Raw genomic sequence first — 23177 nt, 5'->3', positions numbered from 1 at the left:
GATTTTATTTTTTTTTATTCTTTAACAATGTACTTTTGTTTTTATATTTTATTTTTTTAAATAGTTTATTGTCAAATTGGTTTCCATATAACACCCAGTGCTTTTCCCCACAAGTGCCCCCCCTCCATGACCATCACCCTCCTCCCTCCCCCTCCTCCTTCAGTCCATGGTTCGTTTTCAGTATTCAATAGTCTCCCATGATCTGTGTCCCTCACTCTCTCAAGCTCTCTCTCCCCCTTCCTCTCCCCATGGTCCTCTGCCAGGTCTCTCCTGTTAGACCTATGAGTGCAAACATATGGTATCTGTCCTTCTCCGCCTGACTTATTTCGCTTAGCATGACACCCTCAAGGTCCATCCACTTTGCTACAAATGACCATATTTCATTCTTCCTCATTGCCATATAGTACTCATAATCTTCCTTTTAAATGTCTGTAGACTCTATAGAGATGTTCTTTTCCCCTCCTACTTTCCCTCCCTCTCCCTTCTCTTCCTTTTCATTTTTGATATTGGGATTTTTTTAAACTGAAGTATGGTTGACATACAGTATTATATTCGTTTCAGGTGTACAACATAGTGATTCAACAATAAAACACATTCAGCAATGCTCACCCCACAAGTGTGGTTATCATCTATCATCTTGCATAGTTATTGCAATATTATTGACTATACTCCCTATGTTGTACTTTTCATCTCTGTGACTGGCTTATTTTGAAACTGGAAGTTGATACCTCTTAATCCTCTTCACCTGCTTAGATCATTCCCCCACTCACCTTTCTTTTGGTAACCACCAGTTTTTTGGTACTTAACTCTCTTACTGTTGTATGCTTTGTTTTTCCCATATAAGTGACATTGTATGGTGTTGGTCATCTTTAGTCTGATTTACTTCACTTAGCATTATCCTTTTTATGTCCATCCATGTTGCCCAAAATGGCAAGAGGTCCTGTTTTTTGTTTTCCTATGGCTGATGGCAGAATAATACTTTACTGTGTGTGTGTTTGTGTGTATACATGTTTATGAATGGATAAAGAAGATGGAATACTGCAGAATATACACACACACATATACCACATCTTCTTTATCCATTCATGTGCGCGCACACACACACACACACACACACACACACACACACATACATACACACCACATCTTCTTTATCCATTCACCTATCACTGGACACTTAGTTTGATTCCATACCTTGACTATTGTAAATGAGGTTTCATTAAACATAGATGTGCATTTATCTTTTTCAAATGAGTGTTTTTGTTTTCTTTGAGTAAATACTCCGTACTGGAATTACGGCATCACATGATATTTCTGTTAATTTTTTGAGTCAATTCCATGCTATTTTCCACAGTGGTTGTACTAATTCACCTTCCGACCAACAGTGCATGAAGGTTCCCTTTTCTCCACAAGTTGTTTTTGGTCTCTTTGATACTAGCCATTCTGAGAGGTGTGAGGTGGTATCTCACTGTGGTTTTGATTTATTTATCCCTGATAATTAGTGATGCTGAGCATCTTTTCATGGGTCTGTTGGCCATCTTTATGTCATCTTTAGGGAAATGTCTACTTGGGTCCTCCGCTCATTTTATAATCAGATTACTTGGGGGGTTTGTGGTGTTGAGTAGTATGAATTCCTTATATCTTTTGGATATTAACCCCTTAACAGATATGTCATATCCAAATATCTTCCCCCATTCAGTAAGTTGCCTTTTTGTTTTGTCGGCAGGTTTATTTATTATACAAAAGCTTTTTAGTTCAGTGTAGTCCTAGTGGTTTAATTTTGTTGTAGGAGATATATCTGCAAATGTGCTAAGGCCAATATCAAAAATAATACTGCCTATGTTTTCTTCTAGGACTTTTATGGCTTCAGGTCTCACATTTAGGTCTTTACTTCTTTTTAAGTTTCTTTTTGAGTATGGCATATGAAAGTGATCCAGTTCCATACTTTTGCATATAGCTGTCCAGTTTTCCCAGCGCTACTTACTGAGCCTGTTTTCCCTATTGCATATTCTTATGTCCTTTGTTGTAGATGAATTGACCATCTACAAATGGGTTTATTTCTGGGCTCTCATGATCAGTATTTTTGTGCCAGTACCATGCTATTTGTTTATTATAGCTTTTTAGTATATCTTCTAATATGGAATTAGGATAGCTCCAGCTTTGTTCTCTCAAGATTGCTTTGGCTATTCAGAGTCATTTGTAGCACTATACAGAATTTAGAACTATTTGTTTCAGTTTTGTGACAAATACTGTTTATATTCTGCTAGGAATTGCACTAAATTTGTAGATGGCTTTGGCTAGTATGGACATTTTAACAATATTAATTCTTTTGATCCACAAGCCTGGTATGGTTTTCCATTTTGTGTGCGTGTGTGTTTTCAGTTTCTTTGATCAGTGTCTTTTCAGAGTATAAACCTTTCACCAACTTAATTTATTCCTAGGTATTTTACTCTTTTTGGTTCATATATTATAAATGGGATTTTTCTTGATTTCTTTTTTGCTACTTGATTATCAATGCATAAGATCACAGCAGTTTTCTGTTTACTAACTTTATATTCTGTAACCTTGAATTTATTGATCCAAATAGTTTTTTGGTAGAGACTTTAGGGTTTTATATATACATGGTATCATGCCATCTGCAAATAGTGACCATTTGGCCATGCCTTTTGTTTGTTTGTTTGATTGCCACAGCTAGGATGTTCCGCACTATGTTGTGTAAAACTAGTGAGAGTGGACGTCCTTGTCTTGTTCCTTATCTTAGAGGACAAGCTTTCAGTTCTTCACTATTTATTGTATTAGTTATGGGTTGCTTATGTATTGCATCGTTATGTTGAAGTATGTTTCTTCAAACCCCACTTTGTTGAGAGTTGTTATCACAAATGGATGTTAAGTTTTGTCAATACTTTTTCTGCAAGTCTTGAGAGATCATGTGATGTTTCTATTTTGTTGTGATGCATCTCGTTGGTTGACGTACAGATAGTAGACTACATTTGCCTCCCTGGAATAAATCTCAGTTGATTGTAGTAGGTAATCCTTTTAAAGTGTTGAATGCATATTTTGTTGAGGACTTTTGCCCTTATGTTTATCAGGAATATTGGTCTATACTTCCGTTTTGTTTTGTTTTTTTATAGTGTCTGTGTGGTTTTGGTATTAGGGTAATGCTGGCCTGGTAGAATGTATTTGGAAGATTTCTTTCCATATTTTTAAAAACTTTTGAGTAGTTTAAGAACAGGGATTAATTTTTCTTTACATATTTGGATAGAATTTACCTGTGAAGTCATCTGGTTCTGGACATTGTTTTTTGGGAGTTTTTTGATTACTAAATTCCATTACTGGTGATTGGTCTGTTTGGAATTTCTATTTCAGGTGAGTCAGTTTTGAAACATTATGTTTCCAGAAAATTATCCATTTTTCCAGGTTGTCTATTTTGTTGGCATGAAATTTTTCATAGTAGTCTCAGAATCCTTTGTATTGCTGCTATTTCAATTTTGTTATGTTTCAAATTTTACTTTAGTCCCCTCTTTTCCTTCATGAGTCTGGTAAAGGCTTATCAATTTTGATTAATCTTTTCAAAGAACCAGCTCTTGGTTTCATATGTACTTTTTGAAATCTCTATTTCATTTATTTCCACTCCATCTTTTATTATTTTTTCTACTAAAAAGCAGTTTTTTAGTTCCTTTAGGTGTAAGGTTGAAATTTTACTTGTTCCTTGAAGAGTCCTGTATCACTGTAAATTCCATTCTTTGAACTACATTTTCTGTGTCCCAAAGATCTTGGAGCTGTGTTTTAATTTTCATTTGTCTCAATTTTTTTTTTATTTCCCCGTTTGATTTCTTTGACCCATTGGTTTTTCAGTAGCATGTTGTTTAGCCCTCAAATATTTTTTTTCAGTTTTTTTCTTTGTAATTGATTTCTAATTTTATACCATTGTGGTTGGGAAAGATGTTTAATATAATTTCTATCTTCTGCAATTTATTGAAACTTGTTTTGAGGCCTAACGTGATCTATCCTGGAGAATATTTCATGTGCATGTGAAAAGAATGCATTCTCTTTTTGGATAGAATGTTCTTTATAGATCTGGGTCTAATTTGTCATTCAAAGTCAGTTTCCTTATTGATTTTTCTGTCTGTATATCTATTGATTTAAGTGAGATATTATAGTCTCATATCATCTTATTTTCAATTTCTAGCTTTGTCTATCAATGTTTGATTTGTATATTTATATGTTCCTTTATTTACAATTTTTATTTCTTCTTGGATTGATTCATTTATTATTATGCAATGCCCTTCTTTGTCCCTTGTTATAGTTTGGTTTTAAAGTCTATTTTGTCTAAGATAAGTATTGCACCCTGGCTTTTTTTTTTTTTTTGACTGCTATTTGCACGGAACCCCCCTCGCCATTTTGAAGAAGAGAGTGGTAAAGTGGGGGAAGGCCAGTGAGAGAGAGAGAGAATTCCAAGCAGGCTCCACACTGTCAGTGCATAGCCCTATGTGGAGCTTGAACTCCTGAACCATGAGATCATGACCTGAGCTGAGACTAACAGTCAGAGGTTTAACCACCTGAGCCATCCAGGTGACCCATGGAAAATATTTTCCATATTTTCACTTTCAGTCTGTATATGTCTTTATGTCTACAGTGAGTTTCTCATACGCAGCACAGAGATGGGTCTCATTTTTAAAAAAAAATCATTGTCACCTTTTGTGGGGTTTTTTTTGGTTTTGGGTTTTTTTTTGTTTTTGTTTTTTGTTTTGTTTTGGAGCATTTCGATTATTTACATTTATTTAAAGAAATTACTGATAAGTAGTTATTGTCATTTTGTTAATTGTTTTCTGGTATTTTTTGTAGTTCTCTCTTCCTCGCTCTCTTCACTTGTGCTTGATGACCTACTCTAGTGTTTAGATTTCTTTCTTTTTTGTATTATCTACTACAGGCTTCAGTTTGTGGTTACCACGAGGCCCATATATAGCATCCTAAATACATAGCAGTCTATATTAAGTTGATGGTTGCTTAAGTTTAAACATGTTCTAAAAATAGTACATTTTTACTCCCCCTTCCAGGTTTTATATATACAATGTCACATTTTACACTTTGAGTTCTTTAATTTAGATAAAATTGATTTCACTTCTTTTGTCTTTTAACCTTTCTACTAGCTTTATAAATAATGGATCTACTACCTTTATTATGTTCGCTTTTTCTTGAGATTGTTTTCACTTCATATGTGCTTAAAGAAGCTCCTTTTAACATTTGTTGAAAACGTCAGTTTAAGGGTGCCTGGGGAGCTTTGTTGGTTAGGTGTCTGATTTTGGCTTGGGTCATGATCTCACGGTCTGTGAGTTCGAGCCTGGCATCAGACTCTGTGCTGACAGCTTAGAGCCTGCTTCAGATTCTGTCTCCCTCTCTTTCTGCCCCTCCCTCACTCACACTCTGTCTCTCTCAAATACATAAATGTTAGAAAAAATTGTAAGATCAGTTCAGTGGTAATAAACATCTTTATCATTTGTCTGTCTTCACAATTAAAGGAAAGAAAGAATTTGCAGGGTAGAGAGTAGCTGTAGGTTTTTACTTTTCAGCACTTCGGCTATGTCCTGCCATTCTCTTCTGTCTGGCTTCTGCTGAAGAATCAGTTGATAGCCTAATGGGATTTCCCCTTAAATGTAAGTAGTTGCTTCTCTCTAGCTGCTTTAAAAATTCTATTTATTTTCAATTTTTGACATTTTAATTGTATGTCACAGTGTAGACCTCTGTGGGATCTTGTTTGGGACTGTCTTTTCTGAAACTGGATTTCTGTTTTCTTATCCAGGTTAAAGAAGTTTTCAGCTATTATTTCTCTGAGTAAATGTTCTGCCCCTTTCTCTCTCTCTCTTTTTCTGGAAATCCTATAATGCAAATGTTAGTATGTTTAATGCTTTCCCAGACATCTTTTCACCTATCCTCATTTGTTAATAATTCTGTTTTCTTTTTGCTGTTCAACTTGGGTGCTTTCCATAACGTTGTGTTCCAGAACACCTATTTGTTATGCTGTATCCTCTAATCTGCTGTTGGTTCCCTCTAGTGCATTTTTCAATTCTGTTACTGCATTCTTCAGCTCTGATTCTTTTTTATATTTTCTGAGTTCACCCACTCTTCTTCAGTCCAGGAAGCATCTTTATGACAATTACTTTGAAGCCTTTATCAGGTAGATTTCCTATCTACATTTCACGTAGATTTTTAACTGAAGTTTTGTTTCACTTCTTTGTTTGGAGCATATTTCCCTGTCCCCACATTTTTATTGACTTTCTCTGGTGATTCTCATGAGCCAGATAGCAGAGCCACTTCTCCAAATCTTGAAGCAATGCCTCTGTGTAGGAATATCTATGTAGACTGTATATTTCTGATGGCTTTGGCTGGATGGAGCTTCAGTGGGCGTGGGCTGGAAATCTAGGGCATTCTATACTGAGATTGCCCTGATTGGATGGCTGGAGCGAAAATGGAGGGAGTTGCAGGGAGTCTCAGGACATTCCACATAGGAGGTGCCCTGGTCAGAGAGCTGAAGCTGAGGTGTGCACAGGCCAGTAGATCTGTGGTGGTTCATGCAGGGGCACTTTGGCAGGAGAGCTGTACCTGAAGTGTGTGTGGGTTGGGAGATTCTGGGGTGCTCCACACAGTGTCCTGGTGAGTCTAGAGCTGGTGCAAATGTGGGCTTGCCATATCCTGAGTGCTTTCTACTTGTGTCACCTTGGCAAAATGGCTAGAGCTATAAGTGGGCAGTTCACACTGTCCTGGTATGTACCACGTTAGAGCCACCTTGATGAGATGGCTGGAGATCAGATGAAGGGAGCTTAGGGGGATGGCTGAGGCTGCTATGGACTAGGAGCATAAGCCTAATAGCTAAGGTGGCTGGCTAGATTGGGTGTCCATACTCTGCTCCTGCCTATGCTATGAAGGTGGAAGGGGAGCATGAGCAGTGGGCACTTTCCAGTCCTTTTGGCCACTGAGAATATTCCTGCCATTCCTCTAGGGCTGTTTCTTTTCTGTTCTAGTTGTTCTTTTAAGCTGTGGCTTTTTTTCCAGTGTCCCAGGGCATCTGTGTCTTGTTGAAGTGGTAGGTTGGCTAGGGTGCCCATAGCCTGCTCCCATCTGCACAATCAGGGTGGAGAGAGACTATAAACAGTGGCACTGTCAGCCCCTCTGACCCTGGAGGGTGTTCTTCAGGTCCCTCCAAAACTCAAGGGCTGATCCTTTAAATTCTAGTTGCCTGTTTGTACCACAGCTTTTTCCCCCGCTCTGTGTCCCTGGTTGGATGAGTATTTTCAGTACTATCTCTTCCCACTGCAGTTCAGTATTGGGGGTAGGGGTTCCCCTTGTTACCAGTGGTCTCTTCTGCCATTCTCCATGTAGTCTATTTTATTGAGCGGAAGCTCTTCAGTCAGCCCTCTGCTCTGCTTCAGGAGAAACTGCTCCCTATACAGGTATAGATTTAGTGTGTTCCTGGAGGAGGAGAGGAGGGGTCTTTCTGTATTGCCATTTGGGACCCCTCAATTTGATACTGGTATTTTAAAATATTCTTTTATTTTGAATGAATCTGGTTACAGTTTTATCATTTTTATTGACCTTCCAGTGAAACAAGTGTTGTTGTGAGTTTTTTTTTTTTTGCTATTTTGTCTTTTTTTCATTATTTTTCTTTTTTTTTCTCAGCATTATTTCCTGCCTTCTCCTTTGAATTTAATTTGTTCTTCATTTTTCGATCTTAAGGTGAAATTCTGTGAAATTGCTTTGAATTTTTTCTCATTTACTCATTCAACGCTATCCGTTTTCCTCTAACCACTTTTAGAGTCCTTTAGGATGTTTTATTTGCATCCCACTTTTGTTTTTTAACTTACCATTTTTTAAAGGTTATTTATTTTTGGAGAGACTGAGAAAATATGAGTGGGAGAGGGGGAGTGAACGAGGGACGTCTCCCACGCAGGCTCTGTGCTGCCAAAGCAGAGCCCAGTGCAGGGCTCAGACTCAGGAAACTGGGAGATCATGACTTGAGTCAATACTAAGAGTCAGATGCTTACCCAACTGAGCCACCCAGGCCCCCAGTTTCATCCCACATTTTGATGTATTTTCATTCCATTCCATTTAAAAGTATTTTCTAATTTACTTAGTGCTTTTTTTTCTTTTTTCCTTTCTTCTTTTATTTCTTCTAAATGTGTATTTAGAAATCGTGGTTTAACTGAAAATAGTTAATAAGGCTTCTTTCAGATATTGTTCTGTTACTGATTTCTAGTTTAATACCGTTGTTGTCAAAAAACACACCTACACACCTTCAGCTTATTGGGACTTAGTTTATTGATCCACAAATTATCTATCGGGGTGAAAATTCTGAGTGCATTTAGAAAGAATACACAGTCTGGTATTGCTTGGAGTGTTCTATGAAAGTCTTAGGTTATCTTGGGTGATGGTATTAAATCTATGTTCTTACTAATTTTCTACTTGTTCCATCAATTATTGGGATGGGAGTGTTGAAATCTCTAGCAATAATTATAGATTTGTCTATTTTATCTTTTCAGTTTTGCTTCATGTTTTGAAGTTGTTTTTAGATGGATACAAAAGTAGGATTCTGTTCTTAAGGTGTCCTTTTATCATTATGAAATGTCACTTTTAATAAGATTCATCACCTAACAGACTTTAAAAAATAAAAGGTAATAATGGATTAGTTTTAATGGAGGGAGGAAATCTTCACCTTCTTTATTCTGCTAAACATGAAGGTATAGGAAGCTGGAAAATGAGGCAGTCACCCTAGAATAAACTCTTTCCTGATTAAAAAGGTTCCATGGCACTGTGTTTTCTATAGGGCATTTGTCAGTCTTTTTTCTAGAATGTCTTTCCATCGCCCAGGTACTTGGTCTGGCTTGTTCATCACTGTATGCAACATCTAGAAAAGTGTCTGGAACATAATTAATTGCTTAATATGAAATCTAGACACCTTAAGAATGGTATTCAAAGCCTATGAAAGCTGCCCTTAGGCTCATTTATATCTACCCGCTGGCCGTGGGAATCCTGTTGGGCTATGGGATGGAATACAAGAAGTTGTCGAAATCCACTCTTTAAAAACAGCATGTAACTAAAGGTGGTTTGAGAAGCAACATACCAGGAAAAAACAGGGCAAAATCTTGGCTACATGGCAGCCATGCTATTAGGCATTTGTTACGAGGCTTCTTTAACAGAAATGTCAGTGTAGTGTTATTCCAAGTGAAATCCATATGGGATCTTTTCAGGACCCAGAAGTAAATGGAAGTATGAGGTGGGGTTAAAAGCACGTAATTTTAAAATATAATTTATTGCAAGTTAGCTAACATACAGTATATACAGTGTGCTCTTGTTTTTAGGGGGTAGATTCTCAATAGCAAGTAACTTCTTTTGACATTTGTTGTGGACATCTCCACTTGTACTGAATGCCCAGGCTTGTGTCTAATAGACTCTCTTTATGTACTTTAAAGACACCCTACATGTGGCTTTAGAAATCCTACTTTTAAATCCCATGGTACTTGTTGGCCAGTCATGACCACTGTATACATTTGTATCACCTTACCTTGCTCCTGTTCCTTCTGTCTACAATAAATTCTCTTTCACACTCCCTTTGCTGACCTCCTAGCTGGTTGACTTACTTTTTATAAGTAGGATAAATTGTTACCTTTGGAAACTTCCTGTCCTCTGTAGGCAAAACTAATCTCTCCCTTCTCGGTTTTTCAAACCCTTTTTATCTTGGCACCCTAAAGCAATTATCCTGTTCCATGACCGTTTTTGTTTGTGTCTGTTCCCTAGATACAGTGGAGCCTTTTTATACATAGAAACATACTCTTAATATTACTCACATTGTTTTATTCTGAGTCTCCGTGCCTAGGATAGTGTCAATGACATAAATTATTAAGTATTTTCTAATGAATTAACTGAGTGAGTGGATGTTACATAATCACAAAGTTCCCTTACAATTTAGACATTGCTGGGTCTGTGGCCTGGATGGCTACTCTGACTCATGATTATTTCAAGACATCCTAGAATCTAGCTGTTAATTCATCTATCAAAAACTGCATGAGAAGAATACAGCGAACTTAGGGAAACAATGATGGTTTTGTTTAGATTTTAATATCAGAATAAGCAACCCTCTTTTGTCAAAGGAACAAAACCTGTGAGAAACCAACTTCAGTAGTGTTAGGAAATATAAATGAAATAATGGAATGCTGCTTCTTAGCCATCAAATTGGCAAAATTGAAAAAGTTGTAATAACTAATGCTGGTGGAGATGCAGAAAAATCCCTGACCTATATTACTGAAATTTGAAATGCAATTTCACATTAGCTATTAAAATACATACATATATATACATACATATATGCATATATATGTGTATATATATATATATATATATATATACACACACACACACACACACACCCTTTTACCCAATAATCCTATCCCTGAAAATCTATTCCATAGACTAAAAGTTTAAGGATATATGTACAGAATGGTCTTTACAGCGTTAGTAATAGTTTAAAGCCCACTGGTTGAAAATAATACTCATTGATAGTGGAATGGTTGACAAAAATTCTATTAAGTGAAAAATGGAACCTAAGGGAAGAGTATGTAGTATGATCTTTATTTTGTAAAGGAAGAGAAAAGATGAAATACTGCCGGCTTAAGATCCTTGCTTGGGTTTGGAAAGATCTATATTCCAGGTGGTCTTTGATTTTTTTGAGATTGGGAGTGATGGTATGAAGTAGAGGAGGATAAAAACAAAAGGTATAAGCAACTGCAAAGGAATGATTGACATTAGATTAACGGAAAGCTAGAATGTTCTGTTCTATCTAAGATAGTATACAGATGCACAAATGCATAGAAAATAGCATGAAGAAATGAAAACATTGATTTTAAAATGTCAGGGAACTATGTCTCCCTCCCCCACCTTTTTTAAGCATTTGTCATTTTGATATATCTATGAACTAAAACATGAAACAGTTATTTTCCGGAAAGCTGTTGACAGTTATAGAACTGCCCTTTAGTATAGTCTGGTTGTTTTTTTAATCAAAGCAAAGAAGAAAAATACACAAAAATGCACACACCTATCCCTTGTATTAGAAGGTATGAGCTCCTGCTCCTGGAGTCAGACACTATAACACACAGAAAGGTGTTCTTAATTTGCTTACTGTTCTACTCCACACCTACTCCCTCTGCCAATCCTTAGACAAACATCTCTTGAAGACCCACACTTTCTCTTCATCTTTGTAATCTTCACACTATTATGTATGTATGCAGTAAATACATACTGACTTGTATTGAAAGGAAAGGAATGAAACTGAGTGAATACCATTTGAAGAATCAAAATGGAAAACATACATGTGAAAAACTAAATCAGGGTACTTGCCCCAACACAGTCAGTCACTGATTGACAATAAAAAAAATAATGCATTAATCTTGTATTTTCTATGGGGGAAGAACTGGAATATCCAAGACAGATATAAAGATATAAATTACTTTGACGAATGCAGCTGTACTGCATACATATATATCCTATTCTAGAAACACAAAAGAGTAACAATTTTATTTTCAATTAAATAATGTCTAAGGTGACAACATATTGACCTACTTATGATCTTCATATAATAACCTACATACAATTCACCTTCATTTCATCAAGCCCTTCCAGAATTGTGAAATGCTCTCCAGAACGGCTTCCGCGCTCTTCTTTAATAAGAAAGTGTGTCATTTGTTCTGCAGTCTCTCCTGCCCCGCCCCCCAGCACTGTGCCACCCAGCCCCTTTTCTCAGCTGGCAAGCACAGGCCCCAGATGCCAAGCTGTGGAAGATATTTTATCTGCTGCATCTGGTTCCTTCGTAGATTCGACAGGCCTCTGTGCTGGCAGCTTCAGAAATGCCTTTGGGCTTGTCACATGGTGAAAACTCCCAACTGGCTGGCTGAATTGCCAACCATGCTTTGGCTCCCTAGAAAGAAGGGAGAAATGGCACTTTTTGTCCACTTACTGATAACCTCTCCTATAAATGATCAGTTGCTACTGATCTGAAAAATATATTCCCAGAAGGCAGCCCTGGTTTGAGGCTGAATTCCATCCTCTTGATACAAACTTGCAAATAGTACATGACTGAGTTTTGCCTCCTTGGCCAGAGAGGAAATCCCCAGCATTTGGACTTTAGAATGTGCGTTCTGAAATTAAATTCAGAAAGCGTCGGCATTTTAGAATTGGATGGAAAATTAAGAATCAGCAAATCCATCGTTTTAATTTATCTGATGAAGAAACTTGGGCTCTGAGAGCAGAAGGGATTTGGCCAAGGTACATAGCAAGCAATACAAAAGAAGCAATTGATCCTGGGTGAATGATGGGCAGGGGTGAGGGGGTGGGGGAGAAATATGAAAGCAATTGGGAATAGTTCATATGCTTGTAAACGAAAGACTAGAGAAAACTCTTGGAGTAGGTGAAGCGGGCTGTGAGCCCAGCAGACAGGGAGAGCCAGTCCTTGTGGTAATGCTGACCCAGACAGATGCAAGCTATTTGACCTTAAATTGAACTTCTATACACTAGTTCCTTGTTCTAAAAACAAAACAAGTCGTTAATCATAGATCCTAACTTGATTGGCTGTTTTTGAGGATTAAATGAGATAATGTATAATGTTGCCAAGGATTAGGCTTATGTTCATTTTTTTCCCCCAATAAATATTTGAGGGCTTACCGTGTGATGGACAGTACATGCTTGATAGATAGAACCAGTGAATGAGAACAGGCTTGTAAAACTAGGACAAGAAAGTGAATCTTAGGAGTTGTTTCCTGTCGAGATGCTCACTGGCAGCAGCAAGCCGGAGCCTTCTCTCTCACACACAGTCTACTGCTGCCACATCGCTCCGAAGTCCCGTAATTGCAGTGAGCTCTGGTCTCCAGCAGGGGACATCCACACCCCAGACAAGGGAAACCAGACCAGCTCAGCCTTAGAGATGATAAATGAAAATGATAAAGCGTGGAGACAGGAGCCCGAGACTGGCCTGTTACAATACTCATTCTACAAAGACAGAAGAAGTTCTGAAAGGAATGACCTGCACAATTCTCTTATGCACTGAGCTTGTAGGAAAGTCCCTGAATTTCGAGTTCTTTCCATGCTTTATTGACAGGCTGAGCTCCTCAGAGTGTTTTATTCAAGTGGATGGGGTATAAATTCCTTCTGCCCAGAGCAGATCCAAGGAGCCACATCTTGGTGACCCCTTGCTCCCACAAGGTCATCCTGGGAAAACAGGTTCTGAGAAGTTCTGTAGAGCTTGAAATGTGTATTGTTTGATGTCTGGACCCTTGAATTTACTTATCTGCTCAGGAGTCAGAGGTGATGACAAGAAGGTTAATGTGTCTTGGGCAGGGGTGCTGATAAGTATTTAATAGCTAGTTCTTTAGGGGGGAAATGGTGCATGTGTGTAAATACATGTAAATTTATCATTCATTTTACTGATATACAAGTGCATATAACTTACATGTAATAAAATATATGCCCTTATTATAAATCCTATATAGACAATTAAGTCTTACCGACCACTTCAGTTAATTTTTGCTAAACTCTTGTATCTACAGACCATCTATTTTTGCAATTTAATCATGATTTGACAAAAATCAGACTGCGAACATGCTTAATTTCTCTCTGGTTCATCAAAGAAGTCGCCTCATTGAAGAATGAGTGTGGTGGTGACATGAATGTTGGTTGGTATTTTCATTTATGGTAACAAGGAGAACAAAAATGAAACAGCAAAGACATATGTTGAAACTTCATATGCTTGTTAATGTCAGGGACTAAATCTTTGCTAACTCTTCTGATAGTGTCTGAATACTGAAATATTTCCTCAATTACTGATATTGTTTACAATGTACTAGAAACAGTTCATTCATGAGTTGAATTTTCTTATTAATATATTAATTCAAGTCTAGAAAAATAAAAACAATCAAGCCTTGATATAGAGCATTTGCTATTTCTATTGTGTAAATATTCCCACCATAGACATAAATAATCATAACCATCTAGATAACAATAAATGTGGTAAAATAATTCAGTGATTTTATTCATAAAATGCAGAGAATAATGTATATCTTATATAATCTTGTTTTAATTAAAACATATTTTAATGTTTATTTTTAAGAGAGACACAGCATGAGTGGGGGAGGGGCAGAGAGAGGGAGAGAGAGAGAGAGAGAGAGAGAGAGAATGAATCTGAAGCAGGCTCCAGGCTCTAAGCTATTAGCACAGAGCCTGGCATGGGGCTTGAAACCACGAACCGTGAAATCATGACCTGAGCTGAAGTTAGACGCTTAGCGAACTGAACAACCCAGGAACTCAGTATAATCTTGCTTTTAAAAGTGAGTTTTCCCTGTATAGTGTTTAGCATCTAATAGCACTTAAGGCATAATAATCATAAAGGGAGAAGAAACCAAGAGCCAGAGAGCCATTTTTAAAAATACTAGATATAAAATATTTTTTAAAATTAATGAGCATCTATCATATGTAATCCACTGTGCTGACAGTTTTACATGGATCAAATCATTCTCTTCACCATAATTACAAAGGCCCTTAATTCTGAGGCTCAGAGAAATAAAGCAACTTGCTAGAGTTCACCCAGATAGCAAAGGATAGGGCTGGAATAAGAAAATAGTGTGACTTAAAGGTTGTATAACAAAGCAATAGCCATAACAAAATACTAATCTAGGAAAAAAAGAAGGAAAGTGATTGGTCTGGGAAGAAGCCTAAACTTGAAGGTGAAACTTTACCTTGGCTCTGCTGTGTGAATTTGAACAAATCACTCCATTTCTCTAAATCTGCTGTGTAACTGAGGCTGTAAAATGCGCACCATTCCATTTTAAAGCTGGGACACTGGAGGCAGATTGGATTGCTAAAGAAGATGGTGTAATCTGACTTTGCCAAATTTTGGCTTCCAGAAATAACTCATGTGGAATCAAATATTGAGTTGCATCCTCACTCACCCCACCTCCCCACCCTTTGTCCTTCTACCCTTCATCCCAGGGGAAGCTCTTGGAGCAAAGGGACAAAAGTGCTGAATTCTTTGTTGTTCAACATAAAGATCTATTGCCAAGGTGTAAGATCAAGTAATTTGGTCCATTTTCCTTGACTTTTCAAAAATTCTATACAGGCACGTAGACAGAAGTAGAGTCTGCCGAAAGAAAATGCTGAGTGTTGGAAAGGAAATATCTGATGGCAGCTGGTACTGGGCTAACAGTACAGAGTCATGTGATGGCCTTCTGGGTTAGTTTTTCTGGGAAAGTACCATGTATCATTTAGAAGATAATAGACTCTTCTCGTTGTAGTCTAATAAGAATGGTCTGCTTGCAATATCTGGATCATTGCACATTATCTAGCAACACCTCAACTTCCTAGTCTGCCTATCTTCACTCATTTTCAATGGTCCAGTGTAATTGTGAGTTTCTGGGATCTAGTCTGGGACCCTGGATGTAGAAGGATGATCTTTGGCAGGGCTAAGACAAGGGCAACTTGAGCTCTATTAGGAGCCCAGATATTGGTGGAATACCTCTCCCACTCCTCAGCCTAGCCCACCTCCACCTATGATCTAATGCTATATGCACCATGTATCCCTTTAAATGTCATTGATGCTATTGCCCTCTGGACAGGACACTATCAGAACACCTTATGTGACTTCTTCCCCAATGAACTGTGGGCTACTTTAAAGAATTTTCTGTGTCTTACTTATTTTATACGGTATTAGTAGAGCTCAACACAGAAAATAAAAAGTGCTATAATATAGAAGGTTCTACCCAAACAATGAATAAATAAACTATAGTGTAGATACATAAGCAATTCTGCTTCTGGGTATTTATCTAAAGGAAACAAAGAGGCCAACTCCAATATGTATGTTCCCCATGTCCATTGCAGTATTATTTACAATAGCCAAGACATGCAGCAACTTGAGTGTTGATGGAGGGGTGAATGAATAAGGAAAAAAATTATATAATATATAATTAAAATATACACACGCATATTAATGGAATATTACTCAGCCATAAAAACAAAGGAAATCTTATCCTGTGAAGCAACATGGATGGATCTTGAAGAAATTATGTTAGGTGAAAAAAGTCAGAGACTGATGAAAACTGTAATGGCCTCAATTATATGTAGAATCTAAATAACAACACAGTGAACTCAGATTTGTGACAGAAATCTGGGCAAAATAGGCAAAAATAGTTAAAAGGTACAAGTTTCCAGTTAAAAATAAATCATGGGAATGTAATGTACAGCATTATGACTATAGTTAATACCAAACTGTACATTCAGAAATCTGCTAAGAAAGCTTATTTCAAAAGTCTCATCACAAGAAAAATCTGGAAACATGCATGGTGACAGATGCTAGACTTGCTGTGGTGGCCATTTCATAATCTATACAAATATTAAATTATGTTGTATACCTGAAACTAAAGTGGATTTTCAATTTATAGTTCAATAAAAGAACTCAATAGGGTAGGAATTAACAACAAAAGTCTCTCAAAGTGAAGAAACTGAACCCTAAATATATGAGTTGCTCAAGAGTAGCTAGTCAGGTACATGACTTCCAGTTTAATATTCCTGTTTCTATACTTTATTAACTTGAGAAGTTGAGGTTACTTAAATTGCTTTAATCTATATTCTTATTTTTACTTCACAAGTTTTTTTTTTTAACAATGAAGTATGACAGGATTATTTTTTTAATGTTAAGGTTGAACCCCTGAATTTTCAGTCAAGGATTATGGAAACCAGACAAAGAAAGCTCTATTCAGCAAAAAGGGATAAAAAATTTGAACAGCATTCTTGTCCTTTTTGCCAAAAGCATGTATGGGTTGTTTGAAGAAGGGTGAGGAGGGTGGGTGAGCAGCCCTGTGTGTACGCATGTTTGTGTGTGCTTGTACCTTAGTTATTGGAAAAAAGAAAGTACAGAGTGTCGTGGTTGGTGCTTCCATTCTCATGACCCTGTGAAAAGTATTTTAGTCAAAATGTTATAGTTTAGGCCTTGATGCTCAACAAACAGACCTACCTATTCCAATATTCAATCATTTCTATTGTGGATCCAGGCTCCTGTTCCAGATCTACAGATGTACTTGAGAGTTCACTTACCATGTCTTTGTTTCTAAACATTTCACACTTAAATTGACAGTTTAAATTATGTTGAATCCCTTCCATGAGTCCTTGGAAAAGACTGGTTTCCCACAGTTTTTTGAAGCTCTGTATTTTTTAACTATGCCAGGTAACTCTTTTATTTGTTAAGATGCTGGCTGAAGGCCTGGATAGCAGAAAGTGGCATGGAAGAGAAGTTGGAATTTGTCTAGTGTTTAAGGATACTGTTGCATATCTTAGGTTTGCCCTTTAGTCAGATTTATCATGATTTTGACCAAGATGTTTCCTTTTTTTAGCCAAAAAATTCAGACTTGGATCAAAACTATAAGAATAATAGGTACTCAATAAATGTTAGCTATTTGATCTTGGCATTATACTAGTCATTTTACATTTCATTAATCACCTCCCCAAATCTATGAAGTAACTACATTCCAACTTTTTTATAGATAAACCAAAGTTTAAAGATCTTAAGCCACTTACCCAAATTCACTTAATAAGTTACAAGGCTGAACTTTATACCCAGGTTTCTCTGACTACAAATCTCCAGTATTTCTAGCACATTTCAATACCAGTCCAGAAAGCTAGACCTCAGACTCTATACAACCGGTTGAAGTGTTGAAGAGGGCATCCACAGGAATTAAAACAGGAAACCAGGAATTAACTCTCTGCAGGACTTATAAAATTAGATGAATTATTTGAGTCAACTTTCTTTTGTATATAAATCTTAATGATCTACATCTCACAATACTGAAGGATTAAATAAGAAAACAGGTGAATGTCTAACATAAAAATTTTCATAATTTTTTTAATAATCTAATTTCCAAATATTAAATTTTGGTATATTTCTTTTGCTGAAGAGATGGCAAAAGCCAGAATCTCAGAGGTAGAGGTTAAGGGTAAAAAATATAGCCACCAAGGAATTTTCAGTGTGGGGGTAGAGCTGAAAGACTTAAAAACAGAGACTATCTTCTAGTTCAAGATGCTTCTTTCTTAAAATTTATCCTATTGAGATTAAAATACAAAGTGCAAAAAGAAATGCATTAAAGCAAAGCAAAATAAAATAAGGTATTTCAACAAATTCTGAAATGAGAACAATTGGGGAGAAATTTGGTGAATAAAGCAAATGATGCTTGCTGGTTATAGTTCTGAGACTACCAGTGAAGTGTGTAGCTAGACTGGCCAGGTTATCACCAATATTTCTACTTCCTGATACATTAGAAGAATTTGTTTCTTTGTCTTTTGTGGTTAAATCTGGGTCTTTGTCTTTCCACCAAGAGAATATGGGGGGAAGTGATGTTTGATACTTTCCAGCCTGGCCCTCAAGTGGATTTGCTTGCTTGCCCACTGAGTATAGAAAATTCTCTAGAGGGTTCCCTATCTAGTTGTACAAGAACAAAGGAAATCCATACCTATTACCCAACCAGGTCTTCCTGTTTAACATCATTAGGCCACCAAGGACCAAAAGATAAGAACCAGTGACATGAGAAAGTCCAATCAGAATAAGTAATGTGTTAACAGATTAAGGTAAATTCAAAGATTATATTCATCATGGATCTGACATTTAATGAATACCTACCATATTCCACGTTCTTCTACATGGTGAGGATAGACTGGTGAAAAATACAGGCAAGATACCTGTCCTCATGGGACCCAATTTTCAATAGATCCAGTAAACACACACACACACACACACACACACACACACACACACACACACACTCAAATATGGTAAATTCTCTGAAAATAAAATAGGGCAACCATGCAGAGATCTACTGAAAGCAGGCTACTTGTGATGAGGGAAAGTATTACTGACTAGGTGACTATTAAAATGAAAGTTTAGTGATGAGAAGGAACTGGACATGCAAAGATCTTGGGACACTGTATCTTGAATAGGTAAAATACTGCACAGTTCACCAAGCAAAGAAGACCTTGGAATGTTCAAGAAACAGAAAGATGATCCTAGTAGGAATATGATAAGGAGCATGACTTCTAAGAAGGCTGTCATTTAAGAGAGTCCTTCAAAGGCACCCATATAATGCATACCTTGTTTTATTATAAGAGTACACTCAATAAAATCAGAAATTGGTCCCTAATTCACTTTCAGAAAACCTTGGGTCCACGATTTCAAGAACTAGATAAACAAGCAGATGCCCAAATCCCACTCTAGGTTTGCCTATCCAGAGATTTGTGGATAGTTAAATCTATAGTTAAAAAAATTTTTTAATGTTTATTTTTGAGAGAGAGAGAGCATGAGCAGGGGATGATCAGAGAGAGGAAAACACTGAGTCTGAAGCAGGCTCCAGGCTCCAAGCTGTCAGCACAGAGCCCTACACAGGGCTCAAACTCACAGACTGCGAGATCATGACATGAGCTGAAGTTGGATGCTGAACCGACTGAGTCACTCAGGGTCGCCTGGAAATCTATCATTTAAAAGACCTTTAGGTGGTTCCTTTCCTCATGTATATTCAAATACCAAGAGACAGTGGAAAGAGCCATGATTTTGCACTTCAGAGAACTTCAAATTCCTTCCAACTGCCCCACTGGCTAATAGTGTGACAGCATCTCTAAGCCTATGTTTCTTCATGGGGGTAATAGGTAAAGTAATAGGCCAGCCCTCCCTGTCATCTGGTATTTGTAGGCAAACCATCGCACCACCTATAATTTATATAGAGTTTAGTAGAAGTAATGGTAGCTGAAAAGGCTTTAGTACAGTATAGGAAATATTTCCACCTTGATCTTCACTGTCTTTCCAGTTACGCAGGTGAACAAAGCTGACTCAGTTCCCAGTACAAACCCTGGTCTTGTCTCTACATTCCCTATTCTCTTTCTACCCCATTTTGTTGCCTTTCTTTATAAGACTTTATCGACTACTTAGCTTATTTTTTTAAATAAAAATCATTTTTCAGAAGTACTCATTTGTCAGTGAAGATAGTAGTTGAGGTACTGTTCAGGCAGAGAAATGCAAGGCATGAGCAGTTATTATTTCAAACTATATTTAAAAGAAGATTTAAAATAAAATCTCAGCCTAAAAATTTGATTCTTTCAAAGAAATTTCATTCCCCTTAAAGGAAAATAATTTTAGAAGGTGTTGCCTCCTTGCTCTCTTGCCCTTTTCCCAGTTTCCCTCCAGGATATGTGAAATACTGTAGAAGAACTAAATGTTTCCCCATTGCATCATAGATTCCAGCAAAACTCCAGGCTGATAAGAGTGGTGCAAAGTAAAATCAGCACAAATGATGCTGACCAATCTAGTTCTATTATACAAACAAAATGAAAAGTGAAAAGGACAAAAAAGTTAGCCTGGTTTTAGATAATGTAGGCATCTTAGTGTAAGGCAAAAATAACCAGGTTTTAGTATCTGTGCCAATCCCAATTAGAAGACAGCAGCTCCTTCGAGAAAATTAGTTGATGTGGGCTTAATTCTGAAGAGCATCGTGACTGATGAGAAATGTTTACCATGGGACCCAAGAGGAGGCGGAGCTTGTGAGGTACTAGGGATTTCTCCCATCTGGAGTGAGAAGGCTATTCTAGTCCAGAAGAAATCCCATGGCTCAGGAACCAGATCTTTATTCTTGGCTTGGTTCTGGCAATTACTAACTTTGCGACCTTAGACAAAATATTCCATCTCATCACATTTAGAAGTGAGCTGTCTAATCCATTCTCACCTGGTAAATGAATGAACAGTGGGTCTTAGGTTATAAAATCATTGAAAATCTAATACTCCCTTTAATGGAATTGAATGTTTTCTTTTTTTGATATTATGTATTTAATTTTTTTTGAAGTAGAGTTGATTTAAAAGTTTCTATTACATCCAGGTGTACAAATTTATTCTATACATCATTCAACACCATGTGAAGTGTAGTTCCTAATTGTCACCATACAACAGTATTAAAATATTGTTGACTATATTCTCTATGCTGTAATTTTTATCTGCACAACTTATAACTGAAAGTTTATATCCCCTAATCCCTTCACCTATTTCATTCATCCTCCAACTCACCTCTCCTCTGGCAACTACCAGTGTTCTTCTCTTCTCTTCATTTAAGAATCTTTTTGTATTTTTGTTTGCTTTTAGATTACACATATAAGTGAAATCATATGGTATTAGTCTTTTTCTGTCTTCATTCAATACTCTCCAAGTCCATCCATGTTGTCATATGTGGCAATATTTCATTCTTTTTTGTGGCTTAGTAACATTTCACATCTTTATCAATTCATCTATTGATGGGCACTTAGGTTGCTTCCATACCTTGGCTATTATAGATGATGCTGTAAGAACATACAGACACATCTTTTTGACTTAATGTTTTCATTTTCTTTGGGCAAATACCTGGTAGTGGAGTTACCAAATGATATGGTACTTCTATTTTAATTTTTTGAGGACCCTCCATACTGTTTTCCATAGTGGCTTCACCAGTTTACACTCTTCTCAAAAGTACACAAGAATCTTTTTTCTTCAAATCCTCACCCACATTGGTTGTTTTGTGTCTTTTTTTATATTAACCATTCCAACTACTGTGAGGTGATATCTCATGGTGGTTTTGATTTCCACTTCCCTGAGAATTAGTGGTGTTGAGGGTCTTTTCATGTGTCTTTTGGCTATTAATATGCTGTCTTTGGAAAAATATCTGCTGAGGTTCTGTGCCTACTTCTTTTTAAGTTTATTTTAATTCCAGTTTGTTCACATACAGCATTATATGTTTCAGGTTTACAATATAGTGATTCAACAATTCCATATATCACCCAGTGCTCATCATGGCAAGGTCATTCCTTAATTCCTATCTTATTTCACCCAACCACTCACCTCCTTCCACTCTGGTAACCATTTGTTTGTTCTCAATTATTAAGAAAATGTTTCTTGGTTTGTCTCTTTTCCCCCCATTGTTCATTTGTTTCTTAATTCAACATATGAGTGAAATCATATGGTATTTGTCTTTCTCTGACTGACGTATCGCACTTAGCATCATACTTTCTAGCTTCATCATTGTTGTTTCAAATGCCAAGATTTCATTCTTTTCTATGACTGAATAATAATTCATTGTGTGTATGTGTGTGTGTTTATGTGTTTATTTTGTGTATTGAGCCCTTTATCTTTGCTATATTATTCCTTCTCTCTGTGTTAAGGGTCTCACTGATGCCTTCTGCTCTTATCTCAATTCCAACAAGTAACTTGGTAATTATTACTTTTTATTCTCTAGCAGGCATGCTTATTATAGCTGACTGTAGCCTTGTCCTACTCTTTAATTTGTGAAAAATTCCTCTGTTGTCTCATTTTGTCTAAGACTCTGTGGCTTCTACTCTGTGTTAGGAAAGTCAGCTATATCTCCTATTCTTAAGAGTAATAATCTTATAGGGACACCTGGGTGGCTCAGTTGGTTAGGCATCCAACTCTTGCTTTTGGTTCAGGTTATGATCTCATGGTTCGAGTCCCACATCAGGCTCTGCACTGGCAGCATAGAACCTGCTTGGGATTCTCTCTCCATCTCTCTCTCTCTAGTTCTCTTCCCCTCCTCCACTTGTGCTATCTCTGTCTCTCCCAAAAATAAATAAACTTTTAAAAAAAGTAATGGTCTTATAAAGGAGAGGTCCTGCAGTGCCTCATGTGTTGTGGCCACTGTTTCCCAGAGCCTGGTGCTTCTCGGAGAATCCCCAATGTGTGCTACATGCATTCTCTCGTGTTCTGTCTGCTTTATCTTTCAGGCCAGTTATCTGCAGAGTCTGTCTTTGTCTCTTGTGCACAGTGTTTAGTCCCTGATCTGAACGTGACAAGTTTTAACTAGGTGTGCTCTGGTCTGCCTGTGAAATGAGACATGTTGCCACTGCCATTAGAACCAAAGTCCTGCAAAACTCCTGGGTCAGGAGATGCAATGTGGGCAGGGTTTAGGCTAGTCTTCAGCGGGAGGGGGACTGCCTCACTGGGAATGAAACTAGTATATATGGGAATGGGAGTTTTATGTAAGCAAGTTAGGTAGTGAGTGTTGAGCTGTTCTTGTTCCTGCAGGTGGCCCTGACCTTATGCTGAGCGGTTGGGGAGGGAAATGGTGCCTGCCAGTTTC

The sequence above is a fragment of the Suricata suricatta genome, chromosome 8 (genome assembly GCF_006229205.1).
Source record: "Suricata suricatta isolate VVHF042 chromosome 8, meerkat_22Aug2017_6uvM2_HiC, whole genome shotgun sequence".
Classification (NCBI taxonomy): Eukaryota; Metazoa; Chordata; class Mammalia; order Carnivora; family Herpestidae; genus Suricata; species Suricata suricatta.
The sequence above is the reverse complement of the archived record's forward strand: the minus strand, read 5'-3'. Positions refer to the sequence as shown.